Consider the following 15,678-nt stretch of genomic DNA (forward strand, 5'->3'; position numbering starts at 1 on the left):
ACTATATTAGAACTAACCGGAAATAGTTCCTAGAAATGGGAAGGGGCACCCCCAAAGGAAAGGGGAATGGAGTGGAGCCAACAAGAGCCCTCACACCTGCCCTAGGACCTCCGTCCAACTCTGGGAAGACATACAGGTGAGGTATTCCTCATAAAATATTACAAGAGTCCAGGGTTAGTTTTGGTAGTGGGTTTTATCTTAAAGTGCAACATTGTTTCAGAATACAACAACAACAACAAAAAAGGAAGTAACGGTAAGGACGCAGATCCTAGTTACTGGAGGAGAGATGACCTCAGATGTCCATCCCAGTGTTACACCCGAGAAAGGCGGAGCAGCTCTGAAGATCAGCAATCCTAGAGACGGGACAGAAGCTCTCTTGATGCGTCCTGCCTCAGCTAGCAGTGCTAGCTTGAGCCCGGCTTTGCTAACTGCGCTCTCTGGGGACAGAGACCCTGGGCATGGACCCTGGGCTTCCCAGGGCTAATCTGCAAGTCTAAGATAGGAAGCCCAAAAGAGAAAATTATAAAAGGGAGACCAGGCTGAGCCCATCCCTTCCGCCTCTTCCCCTCCCCCCCAGCTTCTGAAACAGCCTTAGCAACAGCCCCGTTCTTAGAAGAGGAGAGATTAAGTGAGGTCTAGTTATTCAAGCTTGCACAGAAGATTAAGAAAGAAAGACAAGAAACTAAAAGCTGGTGAGGAAATTGGATGTTTGGGGAAGAATGTTGAGAGAGAAACTATTTTCTAGGTAAGTATTTGGGTTTGTTTGTTTGTTTTTATATTTGACTTATAGAGTACTAAACAAAAAATTTAATTAGAACAATTTGCTCATGAAATCATTACCAGACAGTCATAAATAAGAATGTGTGAGAAACAAATTACTGGCCAGATTTTATGTATACAAATTTTATGACAGAAAGGGAATTATTTTCAATTCAGCGAAAATTACCAATCCAAGTTTATGTTCCAAGAAAGCGGCAATGGGCACAGTAACAACAGGATCTTTTTCTTGGTAATACAGGCCAAGGGTGTAGGGGGTGATGAAAGTCACCCTTAAGCTGTCTTGTGACGGACGTCCTTCCAGCTTCCCACATTATATCTTCCACTTTACCAGCCCTGGTGTCTGGGATAAGTTCCTCTGTGTTTCCCAAATGCAGCCATCTTTGCAAACCTGAGCCCCCTTCCCTCTCAGTGTGCAGAAGCAGACACCCCAGAGCCTTTTTTTTTTTATATGTTTGTGTGTGCTAAGCACTGAGCATTATACCAGAATATACAGGTAAAATCACACTCTATTGGGGTCTGGAATAAACACACATACTGAGTTGACGATACCAAAGCCATTTATTCATACAATTTGCTTGTTTCAAATACTTGCTTAGTAAGAAAAGCCTTGACTGTGTAAGCGGAACTTAGTCATTGCCTTGCGAAACAGAGGGAAGTCTCCACCGTAAGCACCGATTTCAAAATGAAAGCAACTGCATGAGCATAACTCACTTGGGGAAATTTTTGTAATACAAGAGATCCAAAGCTTGGTTTTTTTGAAGAACAGGGCTTGTTCCTCTTCAGCTTTCCCAAGGTTTCTCATTTCGAGTGTTCCTCATCCCTGTTTCATCTGCTTTTCCAGCTCTTGGTGCTTCCTGGTGAATTTTCATATGTGTTTACTACAGTCTTTTTGTTTCCATGGACTGATCAAACAGAAGAATACTCCATCAATGTAGCCCTATGTTTCTTTTGTAGTCATTCATTGTAGTTCTACGTGCTGGAGAATCTGGGGCAAAAGCTGTATGTAAGCCCAAGGCCTTTATGTGAGCTCAAACAATGTGTTGTGTTTTGTTTTGTTTAACAGAGAAGCCCAGTTTTAATTTTTTTAAGATGTGTTCATTTTTTTTTAAGTGTGTGGGTGTTCTCCTGCACATATGTCTGCACACCATGTGCATGCAGTGCCCGTGCAAGCCAGAAGGGGGCATTAAATTCTGCGGCACTGTTTCTACAGACTCTTAAGAGCTACCCTATATAGGAGCAAGGAATTGAACCTGGGACCTCTGGAAGAGCACTCAGTGCTCCTTAATTGTTGAACCATCTTTCCAGCTCAGAACAGCATTTTTTTTTTTTTTTTTTTGAGACAGGGTTTCTCTGTGAAGCTTTGTCTATCCTGGACTCATTTTGTAGACCAGGCTGGCCTCAAACTCATAGAGATATGCCTGCCTCTGCCTCCCAGAGTGCTGGGATTACAGGCATGCACCACCATGCCCCGCTAGAACAACGATTTTAATAGTGTTTTTCACCTAATTTTTCAGTAAATTCCACTGCAGAACATTAGTACTTCCGATTGTAATATAGTGAACCTCAGCTCGGCCTCAGATGAGTTTCCTCCATCAAACAGGTTCCTTCCCCATTTCTATGTGTCATTCACATCCTGCTCCCAGATACTGCAGTGCAGTGCTTTCTAACCCCATAGCCTGTATGACTGTTTGAAAGAGAATGGCCTTATATGCTCATATGTTTGAATACTTGGCCCCCAGTTGGTGAAACTATTTGGAAAGGATTAGAAGGCATGGTCTTTTGGAAGAGGTTTGTCACCAGGAATGAGCTTTAAGACTTCAAACACCCACACCATTCTCTGCTAGCTCTGTCTCTGCCTCATGCCTATCGGTGAGCTGTGAGCTCTCAGCCCATGTTCCAGAACCATCTCTGCATGCCCGCAGACATCCTCCTGCCGTAATGGGCACCGATGCACCCTCTAGAGCTACAAACCTTTCACAGACTGTTCCTTCTATAAGGTGCCTTGGTCGGTGTCACTTCAGAGCAATAGGAAAGTACCTAAGATGGCCTGTTCAGCAGCTAAAAGATACTGCCCTGGACAAATGCTGCATTTCTAACCCAGGAGGGAAGTGAGGCTTCTGGAGCAGAGTTCTCAGTCAGTAGAATGCTGGAAGAGAGATGACTATAACAGAAATCACACAGCATACCGAATGTGTGTGTGTGTGTATCTGTGTTCTGTCTCTTCTTCACCCTTACACTAGAATAACAGGATGGAATCTGAAGTATTAGAAAGATAAGGCATTTTTATTTGGAAAAAAATTCTAGATAAATCTGATAACCATTGTTCTACAATTAACTGGGAAAAATAAGCATACTATAAACCAACAGGAACTATACCTTAAACCTCAGAGGCAGAAGAGAAAGAGAAAAAAAAAGAAACCGGGATTAAAAATTAATGTTTTCCTAATTTGAATAGTACAAAAAAATGAGAAGCATAAATGGACTGGTTTCCCGGCTTTGTTAATCAAACCAGTATAAAGTAATTAAAGGAGCAGAGAGTAGACCAAAAGAGTTGGTGGAATAGAAACATATAAAAACACATTTGATGATGTGAAAATAAAAAGAATAATAGAAGAAAAGGAAAAAGTGGATAGCTTGCTCTAGAAAGCTAAGATATGGAAACTTAAGTAAGAGACAAGAAGACTAGACTCTATGATGTGATCGTGAGCACAGAATAAGGGAAGCAATGGGAAATGGCTCTGATTTTATTTTTGAGGAAGTGAAGAGTTGAGAAGAAGAGGAAAGGAAGAACTAAGTGACAGTTAAAGAACATGATAAGACACTCCAGCCAAGATACTCCCCATGCATGGGGATAACCTAGAACCCCTGCACAGATGTAGCCCATGGCAGCTCAGTGTCCAAGTGGGTTCCCTAGTAATGGGAACAGGGGCTGTCTCTGACATGAACTCATGGGCTGGCTCTTTGATCACCTCCACCTGAGGGGGGAGCAGCATTACCAGGCCACAGAGGAAGACAATGCAGGCAGTCCTGGTGAGACCTGGTAGGCTAGGGTCAGAGGGAAGGGGAGGAGGACCTCCCTATCAGTAGACTTGGGGAGGGGCTTGGGAGGAGAAGAGAGAGGGAGGATGGGATTGGAAGGAGACAAGGGAGGGGTCTACAGCTGGGATACAAAGTGAATAAATTGTAATAAATAAATTTTTAAATTTTTTTAAAAAGAACCTGATAAAAAAAGGAACTCTGTAGAAAGAGAAAGTGAAAGAAAAGAACAGAAAAGGGAAGCACTGTCATCAGCAGTCCATACTTCCACAAGTCTGAATGCTTTTTCTAAGGAGCTGGACATCAGCTAATAAAGTGTTGGCCTTGCAAGCATGGACCTAAGGGTAAATCACAGGAACACACACACACACACACACACACACACACAACAGAGAGAGAGAAACCTCAAAAGCAACATAAGCAATGTTTCCTCCAGTGCAGAGAAGCAAGGCCATTCTATGAAAGAGTGGAGAATGAGGCCTGCCTGCCCAAGGCTTTCAGATTAGTGCAAGGTGGGGATGAATTAGGCCTGACCTGTTGGATAGAATGGAGGAGAGAAGCTTTTCAGTCACCCCCTCTCCACCTCAAGTGCACTGAGTGACCGCTAGAACTGATTGCTGTTTACCTAATGTGGCATGCTTCATTCAAGATCTTTTTACCTCGAAAGGACAAGCAAGCCCTGGAGTGATACTCGGCACTGGAAGGTGAGAACACTATGAGTGCTTAGTCATGGGGACTAAGCCTCACTGAGGGAAGATAAGTACAAGCCTCAGTTGCCTCCCATGTGACTTCACCGCCTACAGCGATCACTGCCTTAGTGTCTTCTCTTTATCCAGGGCACTAAGAGCTATTCTCAGAAGGTGAATGAAAGGGAGTGAGTGAAGGAGTCAAGATTAAATGCATGCTTGTTTCTCCCTCTCCATGAATTATTAAACGCCACTACGTATTTTAAGTCACATATTTGGATATGAACTTGAGTAGGATATTTTGTGGGTTTGATTCATAGAGTTTTTATGAGAAGCCCTTCCATCTGCTCCATATTGTGAGTGGATTCCACCCTTACTCTTGCTATTACATGGGATTTGTCCCATTTCTCTTCTTTTTTATGCATATAAATTTTAATTTTTATATTAATTACAGGTTATTTACTTTGTATCCCAGCTGTACCCCCTCCCTCATTCCCTCCCTCATCTCCTCCCTAACCATCTCTAAGTTCACTGATAGGGGAGGTCCTCCTCCCCTTCCATCTGACCCTAGTTTATCAGGTCTCATCAGGACTAGCTGCAATGTCCTCCTCTGTGGCCTAGCAAGGCTGCACTTCCCTTGGGGGCGGGGGGGGTAGCCACTGAGTTCATGTCAGAGATAGTCCTTGTTCCCCTTACTAGGGAAACCCACTTGGATGCTGAGCTGCCATGGGCTACATCTGAGCAGGGGTTCTAGATTATATCCATGCATGGTATACTCACTCATAAGTGGATACTAGACCTATAAGATAGGATAAACATACTAAAATCTGTACACCTAAAGTAGCTAAACAAGAAGGAGGTTCTAAGGTAAGATGGTCAATCCTAACTTAGAAAGACAAATGGGATGGACATTGAAAGTAGGAGAAAACAAGAAACAGGACAGGAGCCTACCATAGAGGGCCTCTGAAAGACTCTACCTAGCAGTGTATCAGAGCAGATGCTGAGACTCATAACCAAACCTTGGGCAGAGTGCAGGGGAAACAAAGGGGAGTTATTAAGACCTGGAGAGGACAGGAACTCCACAAGGACCAAATGTATCTGGGCACAGGGGTCTTTTCTGAGACTGATTCTCCAACCCAGGACCATGCATGGATATAACCTATTTCTCTTCTTGAAACATATTGATTTCTCTGTTTTAATTTGGACTTCTTGCCTTCCAAGCCTGCTGAACAAATGCCACTCTGAGCTTTCTCCTGTAGAAGATGATTGCATCAATTACCTGCTTCATTATTCTTCTGGCTTCATGATTCTTCTCATTTACCCTATGTTGCCTCTTTCCGTGCATTTTCCTCTTTGTTATGCTATATTTCACTAAGGAAATTGAAAAAGTAGCAATGGTATCTTTCAAAGCACTAAATTTTTCTACTTTATTCTAGGATCTCTTAAGTGATTAATGTGGAATAGGCCCTTAGCTTGTCTTATTTGCTGATGAAGACAGGGTACCAATCTTCAGTTGCATATTCGTCCAGTTTTAGATGACTCTGAAACCCAAGTCTTCAATCACCCTGAAGGAAGATGCACTCTCAGCAGAGTTTGGATCTGACCTCTGGTAGGCCATGGGCTTCGTCAGTTGAACTGACATAGCAGCCACTGCTTGCAGGGTTAACAGTGAGGTATTGGTGGTGCCAGGTTCGATATTCACAGTGGTGAAACATGGGAACTGCCTGTACCTCATCTTCCCCACTTATCTGAAATCTAAACCTGGAATCAGCCAAAACACTGAATCCCACAAAGAGAGCTAGGGGAGATATAAAACAGTCCTAGATGAAAGGACTTCATCCCCTAAAAGGCACATGCCACAAATGTATTTCAAAAGGGGGGGGGGGTATGTGCACAATGTTAGTATAATGATGCCAGGGGCAAATGACTTAAATGGTTCTGCTCCATCTCACATCCATTGGCTGGGTCAAAACCAGTAAACAAAAAGCTGTGGTCACCACACATCCACCTGGGCAAGGTTTCAGAAGAAATTATGAAGCATAGAGACATTGGAAATGTGAAAGACAGTGCCTTTTATGAAGGACTAAAAAGAGGCAGCTAGAGAGGGAACCAGGCCTGTGTCAAAAGCATTGCAAGGATCTAGTCTGCGTCTAGATCAGGGACAGGCATTCACTAGTTCCTGGTCTAGACCCACACTCTCTGTTCTACCTGACATTTACAACATGGGATCCTTCCTCCTTGATTAGGCTCACTGCAGTCTACATAGCCCAGATTGTTTTCTTTTGTTTTGGTTTTGTTTGGGGGTGGCAGTGAGACAAAGTCTCGTCTAGCCCTGGTTGGCTTTGAGCTTGCTGTGTAGCCAAGGATGACCTTAAGTTCCTGTGGTGTTTTGAATGAGGAATCCCTCCATAGGCTTCTATGCTTAAATAGTTGGTCCCCAGTTGGTGGAACTGTTTGGGAAGGATTAGTAGGTATGGCCTTGTTGGAGTAGGTGTGTCACTGGGGGTTACACAAACCCTTTGAAATGGTGAGCCTCAAAAAAACTCTTTCTTTTATAAATCAAGGTTATCTATCTTACCACAGCAATAGAAAGGTAACTAAAACAGTTCCTGATCACTCCAGCCTTATCTCCAGTCTCAAGAGTTCTCAGATTACAAGTGTGCACCACCATACCTGGTCCTCAAGCCAGACTGTAACGGTGCTTTTTTTCTAAATTTTTTATAACATGCTCAACTTTTCACATTAAAAATAACAATCAAGTATAATGGTGCACAGTCCTAAAATCTTAGTTGCAAGAGGCTGGGGCTGGAAGATGATGAGTTGGAGGCCACTTTTGCTATACAGTAAATTCCAGGCCAACTGGGTTACCTACCAGGACTTTGTCTGAATAACAGTAATAGTAATGACAACAGGGTCAAAATGAGAAGGACAAAGGGGTCAGGGAGAGAGAAAAAGAATGAAAAGAAAAAGCACAAGAAGAAAAGAAAATCATGTTGAAGTCATTTCTCTCCCTGAAGACACCCTTTTACCTCTGGACTCACGGATGGGATTGGTTGCACCTGCTTTGCCTCTAACCTCCCAACTTTCTTGTCGGTTATTTGTGTTTTTTTGAAAATACATTCTTGTCTCATACAAGTCATTCCAACCACAGGGTCTCCTCCCTCCACAACCTCCCCAGCCCCTTCCTACCTCCTCTCTCCCCCAGATCCATCCTCCCTCTGTTTCCTCTTCAGAAAAGAGCAGGCCTCCAAAAAATGACAGCCAAACAGGACAAAACAAGATGCCATAAGACAAAATAAAAGCCATCATATCAAGGATGGACAACGAAATGAATTAGGAGGAAAAGAATCCCAAGAACAGTCAAAAGAGTCAGGTACACCCACTTCCACTGTTAGGAGTCCTGCAAAAACACAAAGCTTACAGCCACAACATAAATGCAGAGGACTTGGTACAGACCCATGCAGGCCCTGCACTTTCTGCCTTCAGTCTCTGTGAGCCCATGTGAGCGCTGCTTAGTTGATTCAGAGGGCCATGTTCTCCCAGTGTCCTCCATCCCCTCTGACTCCTAAGTCTTTCTTCCTCCTCTTCTGTGGGATTCCCCAATTTCCATGTGGAGAAACCCAACAGAGACTTCCAATTTAGACTCTCTCCACATAATGTCTGGCTGTGGGTCTCTGCAGCAACTCTCATCTCCTTCCATAAGAAGCCTCTCTGATGACAACTGGATGAAGCACTGATCTTTGAGGATAGCAGAGTATTGTTAGGAATCATCTCACTGATTTGGCTTTTCCTTGTTTTGTTTCGTTCTACCCTAAATCTCTCGGCCATCAGGTCTCCAGTTCGTGGCCATCCAAGCAGTGTAGGGCATGGGCTCCCTCACATGGCATGGGCCTCAAATTAAACCAAACATTGGTTGGCCATTCCCACCATTGGCCTAGCATATCTTGCAGACAGGATAGATTGTGTAGGTCAATGTTTTTGTGGCTGGGTTGGTGTCCAGGTTTCTCTTTCTGTAACCTACAGAATAACATCCCATGCCAAAGAGACTAGAACATAGTGGTAAAGGTTCCAAGCCTGCACCAGCATGACCTCTCTACAAGGAGCTGTGTGAAAACCATCCTTGGCAATGGAGCCCAGATGTCAGTTTTCAGAGAATAATCTTCTGTCCTAGCATCAGTCTGGATTGTTTAGGGATCTCCATAGGTCGTTCTTGGCCAACAATTTAACCAAATGTAACCCAGCCCCACCACTGGAAGCCTTGCATGGCTACAAAAGATGGCCAGCTCAAACTCCATACCCTACATTACTGGGAGTCCTCACTAAAGCCACTCTCGTAAGATTCCAGGAAAATTTCAGTGCACTTGGGTTTCCACAATAGCCCCAGATGCTCCCCAATTCCAGCTGTCTCTCCCAGCATTCTCTCCCTCTACCCTACCGCCCCCAGGACCCCAGACCCTAATGTGTTTCCTCCTGCTCCCAACCCCACCCGCCCCTAGACTACCCACTAAATCTATTCCAGTTCCCCTTCCCACAGAGATTCATGCCTCCCTAGAGCCCCCCTCTTCACCTAGTTTCTCTGGCTCTGTGGATTATGGCTCATCATTTACTTAATAGCTAACATCCACTTAAAGTGAACACATACCAAATTTGTCTCTCTGGGTCTGGGTTACTTCACTGGGGATGATTTTTTTTTCTAGTGTCCTTGTGGGAGGATGGAGCATCTTTTGGGTATATGACCAGGAGTGGTATATCTTCTTTGTATTTTCATATGAAGTTGAATATTGTCCTTTCAAGGTCTGTAAAGAATTGTGTTGTAATTTTAATGGTGATTGCATTGAATGGGTAGATTGCTTTTGGTAGGATGACCATTTTTACTATGTTACTCCTACTGATTCAAGAGCATGGGAGATCTTTCCATCTTCTAATATCTTCTTCAATTTCTTTCTCAAAAGACTTGAAGTTCTTAGCATACAAGTCTTTCACTTGCTTGGCTAGAGTTGCTCCAAGATGTTTTATATTATTGGAGGCTATTGTGAAGGGTGTTGTTTCCCTGATTTCTTTCTCAGTCCATTTGTCATTTATATATGGAATGGCTACTGATTTTTTTTTTTTTTTTTAGTTAATTTTGTATCCAACTACTTTGCTGAAGGGGTTTATTAGCTGTAGGAGGTTCCCAGTATACTTTTTAGGGTCACTCATGTACTCTATCATATCATCTACAAATAACAATACTTTGACGCTTCCAAATTGTATCCCCTTGATCTCCTTCAGTTGACTTAATTGTTCTAGCTAAAACTTCAAGTACTATATTGAATAGATATGGAGAGAGTAGAGAGCCTTGTCTTGGTCCTGATTGTAGTGGAACTTCTTTGAGTTTTTCCTCATTTAATTTGATGTTGTCTATTGGCTTGCTGTATATTGCTTTTATTATGTGTAGGTATGTCCCTTGTATACCTAATCTCTCCAGGGCTTTTATTGTGAAGATATATTGGATTTTGTCAAGGTTTTTTTGTCTGTTTGTTTTTGGCATCTAATGAGATGATGTTTTTTTTTCTTTCAGTTTATTTATGTTGTGGAATACATGGACTGATTTTTCACATGTTGAACAGTCCCTGCATCTCTGGGATGAAGCCTACTTGATCATGGTAGATGATCTTGATGTGTTCTTCGACTCAGTTTGCAAGAATTTTATTGGGTATTTTTGCATCAATGTTCATAAGGAAAATTGGACTATAATTCTCTTTATTTGTTGAGTTTTTATTTTGTTTTTGTATGGGGCGACTGTGGCCTCAGAAAATGAATTGAACAATGTTCCTTTTATTTCAATTTTATGAAATAGTTTGAGGAATACTGACACTAGCTCTACTTTGAAAATCAGGTAGAATTCTGTGCTAAAACCTGAGTTGTTTGCCCTGAGTTGTTTTTTGTTGTTGTTGTTTTGTTTTTTGTTTTGGTTGGGAGACATTAGATCCATTTAAATTGATTTAACTTTGGTAAGTAACAACTGTATGTTTCTTTTGGATTTTCCAATTTGGTGGAGCACAGGCTTTTAAAGTATGCTTTTAAAAATCGGACCAAATCTCATGCTATTTATACATTATGACCCCTGCCCTTTGCTTCCGGCCTTTTTTCTATGTATATTTTGCTAGCCATCTGGTCCCTTTAGCTTTCCTCCATTCCTCAAAGTGTGCTAAGCTCTTCCCTGCCTTAGGCCACCTGAATATTGTTCTTTCTCCCTCAAATGAGTTTTTCCTCACTCACAGCTTCGCCCACTACATGCCTGCTCTTCCTGCATACTTCACCTCATGAATCATCTTCTCTTCTAGCCCCAGTTAGACTATGTCACACACAGCACTGAAGCCTACTGGTTCTTTCCCTGGACTGACCAGGACTTGTGACACTGGAACAAAAATATCATGTGCTTCCCCATCTAAATTATGAATTCATAGAACTACTGATAGGGGATCTCCAAAAGCTCAGACAATTTCTTCATCTCTGAAATCATCCACATTCTATACGTGCTTGATTTTCCAGGAAAAGAACTGTAATGTGAGGGAAACAAATTATGTATTCTGTTTAACAAATTTGCCTTGTCATGCTTTATTATTTTTATGTGGGAGGGTTTTTTTTTCTCTCTCTTCCTGATTTCTTGTTTGTTTTGTTGTTTGTTGGTTGGTTGGTTTGAGACAAGGTCTCTCTGTGTAGCCCTGGAACTCTCTATGTAAGCCAGGCTGGCCTTGAACTCACAGAGATCCACCAGCTTCTGCCTCCCAAGTGCTGGGACAACAACCATCATGTCCGGCACTTACTGAACTGTTTCTGAAGTCGTTTGCATGTCTCAGGTAGTTTTCTTGCTCGTGTTACAATCCATGATTTTCTGCCTTCTGTTCTTTGCCTGCTCAAACACTTTTTTTTCCTGTTCCTGTTCATTGTTTTCATATATTTTTTGTAAGTACTTAAAGAAAGGAAGCAAGTGGATCCACTTTACTGAGACCTAACAATTTAGTCCAAACTACTGTGTTTATTTGTACTAATAGGCTGTTGTTCTTTTACTCTATTCCCCACCCCCCCCCCCCATCTCGCTATTCCAGTTTCCCAATAGTTTCTCTTATTAGAAATCTCACCTTCTGTGTGTTCCTGGAATTTTGTATATGGGGGATGAAATCTGACAACACAGAGGACCCAGCATGGAACTCCTTTTGGTACAGTTCCTAAAACATTTATAATACATCACTAGAAATCTTATTCTTGTTAATTTTTTTTCTTTCTCTGAGTCATTTTATTGCCTGGGGTATAGAATTAAGAGTGCTCTTTACTTCTGTGGGTCTCCTGAGCAGTAAAACCATCACGGACTTATTATTTATTCAGCCATTTGCTTTGTGTCAAGTGCTACAGTAGGTGCTAAGGCTGTGGTGGGGTCACTGTGCCACAGGGGGATCCTCTGGAAGGAAGTGGAAATCCATCAACCGTTGACTAGCAGGCGATAGCAATGGTGTGAGTAAAGATACAGGAGGATACAGTAACATCTAAAGGTGGCTTAAACTTGAGCGGAGAGTGATGACGCTGCTTCCCTGAAGAAGTCTTGAATTGAATCTAATGGAGGAGCAGAAGTTAACGAAGGTAGGCGCATGAAGGGAAGAAGAACCATTTGGGTCAGCGCCCCAAGTCAGATAAGAACATAGCATATTCCAGGAACTGAAAGAAAACCAAAGGGTCCTTGCATGAGCAGTATTGTTCAGTAAAGGTGGAACCAGAATTTGCTTTTGACCAATAGAACACGTGAACATCCAGACTACCCAGCAATTGAAGGTCCTGTCTGCCAAGCCTGATGACCAAAATTCAGCCCTCAGGACCCACATGGTAGAAGGAGAGAACTCTTTCAAGTTGTTACCTGGCCTCCCAAGTACATGAATACATGTGCTCACAAAAATGAATAAACAGTTGTGAAAAAGGAGTATATGGCAACGATTCCATTCATTTCCTTATGTTGTATTAAAAGCAATCCATTTTGAGAAAAATACCCTTTGCTGGCTTTGAGCAAACAAGCAGTGTACTGGACAATTCATGTGACAGGAAATAAGAGTAGTGCTGACATGGATGTGGATTGTTCTTCACAGTGGAGGTTCCATCCACATACTGGCAGTATTGAAGCCGTGGACCTTTAAGAGGTGTCGTCTAATGGGAGCTTACTGCTGGACACTCCTTCGAGTCTGGCTTCCTCTGTAATTGCTTTGAATAATTTCTCTGTGAGAAAAAGCTGTAGATTCTCCATAGATTCAATGTTCCTGGTACACAGCTTTAAAGACATCCTCGAAACTTGAATATTGTTGGCCTACACTAGCCTCTCCCCTGGAAGAAAACAGAAAGCAATATGATCGTAGCACAAAACATTTAAGACATGCATGGTTAACAAATGTGTTGGTTCCGTAAGAAATTGACCAACACTTGTGTTGAGACGATAGGGCTCAAACGTTCCTTAGAGCAAAACCTCACATCCAGGTGCTTTACAACTTGTGTGGCACATGGAAGCAGCAGTGTCTCCACAATTCATCAGTGCTTATCTGATGTGTACAGAAGGAGGCTGATTTTAGACGACCAGTGGGACTAGCCTTGACAGAAACTCCTCTGGAGTACAGGAAACTAATTTCCAGATTTGGCTTAACAAAGATACCTTTTCAGGCTATCTCACACAGTACATCCTATTCTGTACCTGCCAAGGAAATCTGTGATCAGTAGACGGACTCTAGAGGAAACCTGTTCTGCAGATACCAGGATCTCATTGTCAAGTCTGCTTTCCTTTGTTCACACAGTTCTTTATCATGTCTTCTGTCAGAGAGATGAAAACGGTTAACTGCCTGTTTAGAGATTCTCAGTCCTCCATGGCCAGATCAACTTTGGGGGACCTGATGGGATCATTTCTGAATCTGACATGCTGAGCATAGATAGGCTCTAAAGCCATGAGATGCTCTTGAACTATCTCCACATAAGGAAAAATAGGGTAGGATTTTTTTCTTTATTTTCTGTTTTTGTCTTCTATACATAGTATTTGTTGGTTTTCTCTTCCTCCTCCTCCTTCCCCTCTTTGTCTCCTTCTTCCTTGTCTTCTTCTTCTTCCTCCTCTTCCTCCTTTTTTTTTGGGGGGGGAGGGCGGGTGGATGTATCTCAGGCTATCTTGGAACTCCACAAATAGCCAAGGATGGTTTGAATAGGAATGGCTCCCATAGAGTCGTATGTTTGAATAGGAGGTGTGGCCTTGTTGGCAGAAGTGTGTCACTGTGGGTGTGGGCTTTGAGGCCTCGGATGCTAAAGCAAGGCCTAGTGTCTCAGTCTTTTTCTGCTGCCTGAGGATCAAGATGTAAAATTCTCAGCTACTGCTACAGCACCATGTCTACCTGCGCGCTGCCATGCTTCTCACCATGACGATAATGGACTAAGCCTCTGAACTGTAAACCAGCTCCAATTAAATGTTTTCCTTTATAAGAGTTGCCGTGGTCATGGTGTCTCTTCACAGCAATAATATCCCAACTAAGACAATGGCATCCATAGTAGCCTCCTAGTTCTGCAGCTGTGGCTGGACTCCCAGCAGGCCACTACACCAGCCTCAAAGTTCTGCAGCTGCAGCACCACTGAGCTGATGGAGCTCCTACACTCACATTTGCTCCAGCAGGCCCTAATCTGAGGGTAGAGAACAGGGGGAAACCCTGTACTTTCCTATTAGGCCTGCTAGAGAATGAGTGTGCCTTCAAGGGTGTGCATGCAGAGCCCCTGACCCAGGGTTCCTCTACATTAGGAGCCAGACTTCAGATCCCTCCCGCCCACAGCCCCACTGTGGGCAACATAGGGATTCTTGGGAAAGCGTTCTCAACATTGAAGGCCCTGTTCTGTGGGTCTACCAGTGGGATCCAGGCAAACAATTCCTGCAGCCCAGACAAATCTGAATACCAGGAGGACAGTATGACAGGCCTGTAGGCCACTGAGGTATTCAAGGAACCTGTACATGAACATTGTTCTCATGAACAGCGTTAGTGCCTGCACCCAAACCTGCGCTTAAGCCCCATATTCCAGGCATCTAAACTCTCTAGCACCCTGTCCTTCAAGCTACACTTCCACACACATGCCCACACTTGTTCTCTCACACTTTTGAACCTGCTCTGTGACCTTCCTCCATTAGCTACAGCTGAAATACCAGCACACACTCTCAAACAGGGGGAACTCTCTCATCTTCCCTGAAGAATACTGCAGACACCAGAGAAAGACCCAATCTGAAGTACAGACTCCAGGAACAAACAGTGAAGGTTAAGGATAAGCTGATGACTAGAGGTCAGCATAAGAACAAATCCAACAAAAATCAGGACATCATGGCTTCACCAGCAACCCTCAAAATCAATGGATATTTTAATTAATTGGAAACACAAGAAAATGATTTTAAAGCTATGCTTATCCAGTTATTAGAGGCACATAAAGATGAAACAAACAAAGCTCTCAAAGAAATGCAGGCAAATACAGCTAAATAAATAGAGGCATGGGCAGAGGCACAATTAGTGGCATATAAAGAGGAAACTAACAAAAAAATGGGGGCCTTCATGAAAAGACAGGAATCCACATTCAAACAGATAAAGGAAATGGTGCAAGGCATGAAAACAGAATTAGAATCAATAAAGAAAACACAGAGAAAGCTCTGGAGCTTGAGAATTAGAGAAAAGATCAGGAACCACAAAGGTAAGCATCACCAATAGAATACAAGAGATGGAAGAAAGACTTTCAGGTGCTAAAGATACAACTGCAGAAATTGATACATGTCTCAAAGAAAAGGTAAAATAGGAAAAGTTCCAAACACAAAACATCCAAGAAATCAAGGATGCTATGAAAAGACAAAATCTAAGAATAAGAGGAATAGACAAAAAAGATTCCAAGGTCCAGGAAACATTTTCACAAAAATCATAGAAGAAAATTTACCCAACTTAAAGAAAGAAATGTCCATACAAGAGACCTATAGAACACCAAATAGACTAGACCAAAAGAGAAACTCCTCACATCACATAATAGTTGAAACACTAAATCTACAGACCAAAGAAAAATATTAAAAGCATCAAGGGGAAAAGGCCAAGTAACATATAAAGGTAGACCTATCAGAGTCATACCAGACATCCCAACAGAAACTATGAAAGCCAGAAAG

This window comes from Meriones unguiculatus, chromosome 1 (genome assembly GCF_030254825.1).
Source record: "Meriones unguiculatus strain TT.TT164.6M chromosome 1, Bangor_MerUng_6.1, whole genome shotgun sequence".
Taxonomy (NCBI): Eukaryota; Metazoa; Chordata; class Mammalia; order Rodentia; family Muridae; genus Meriones; species Meriones unguiculatus.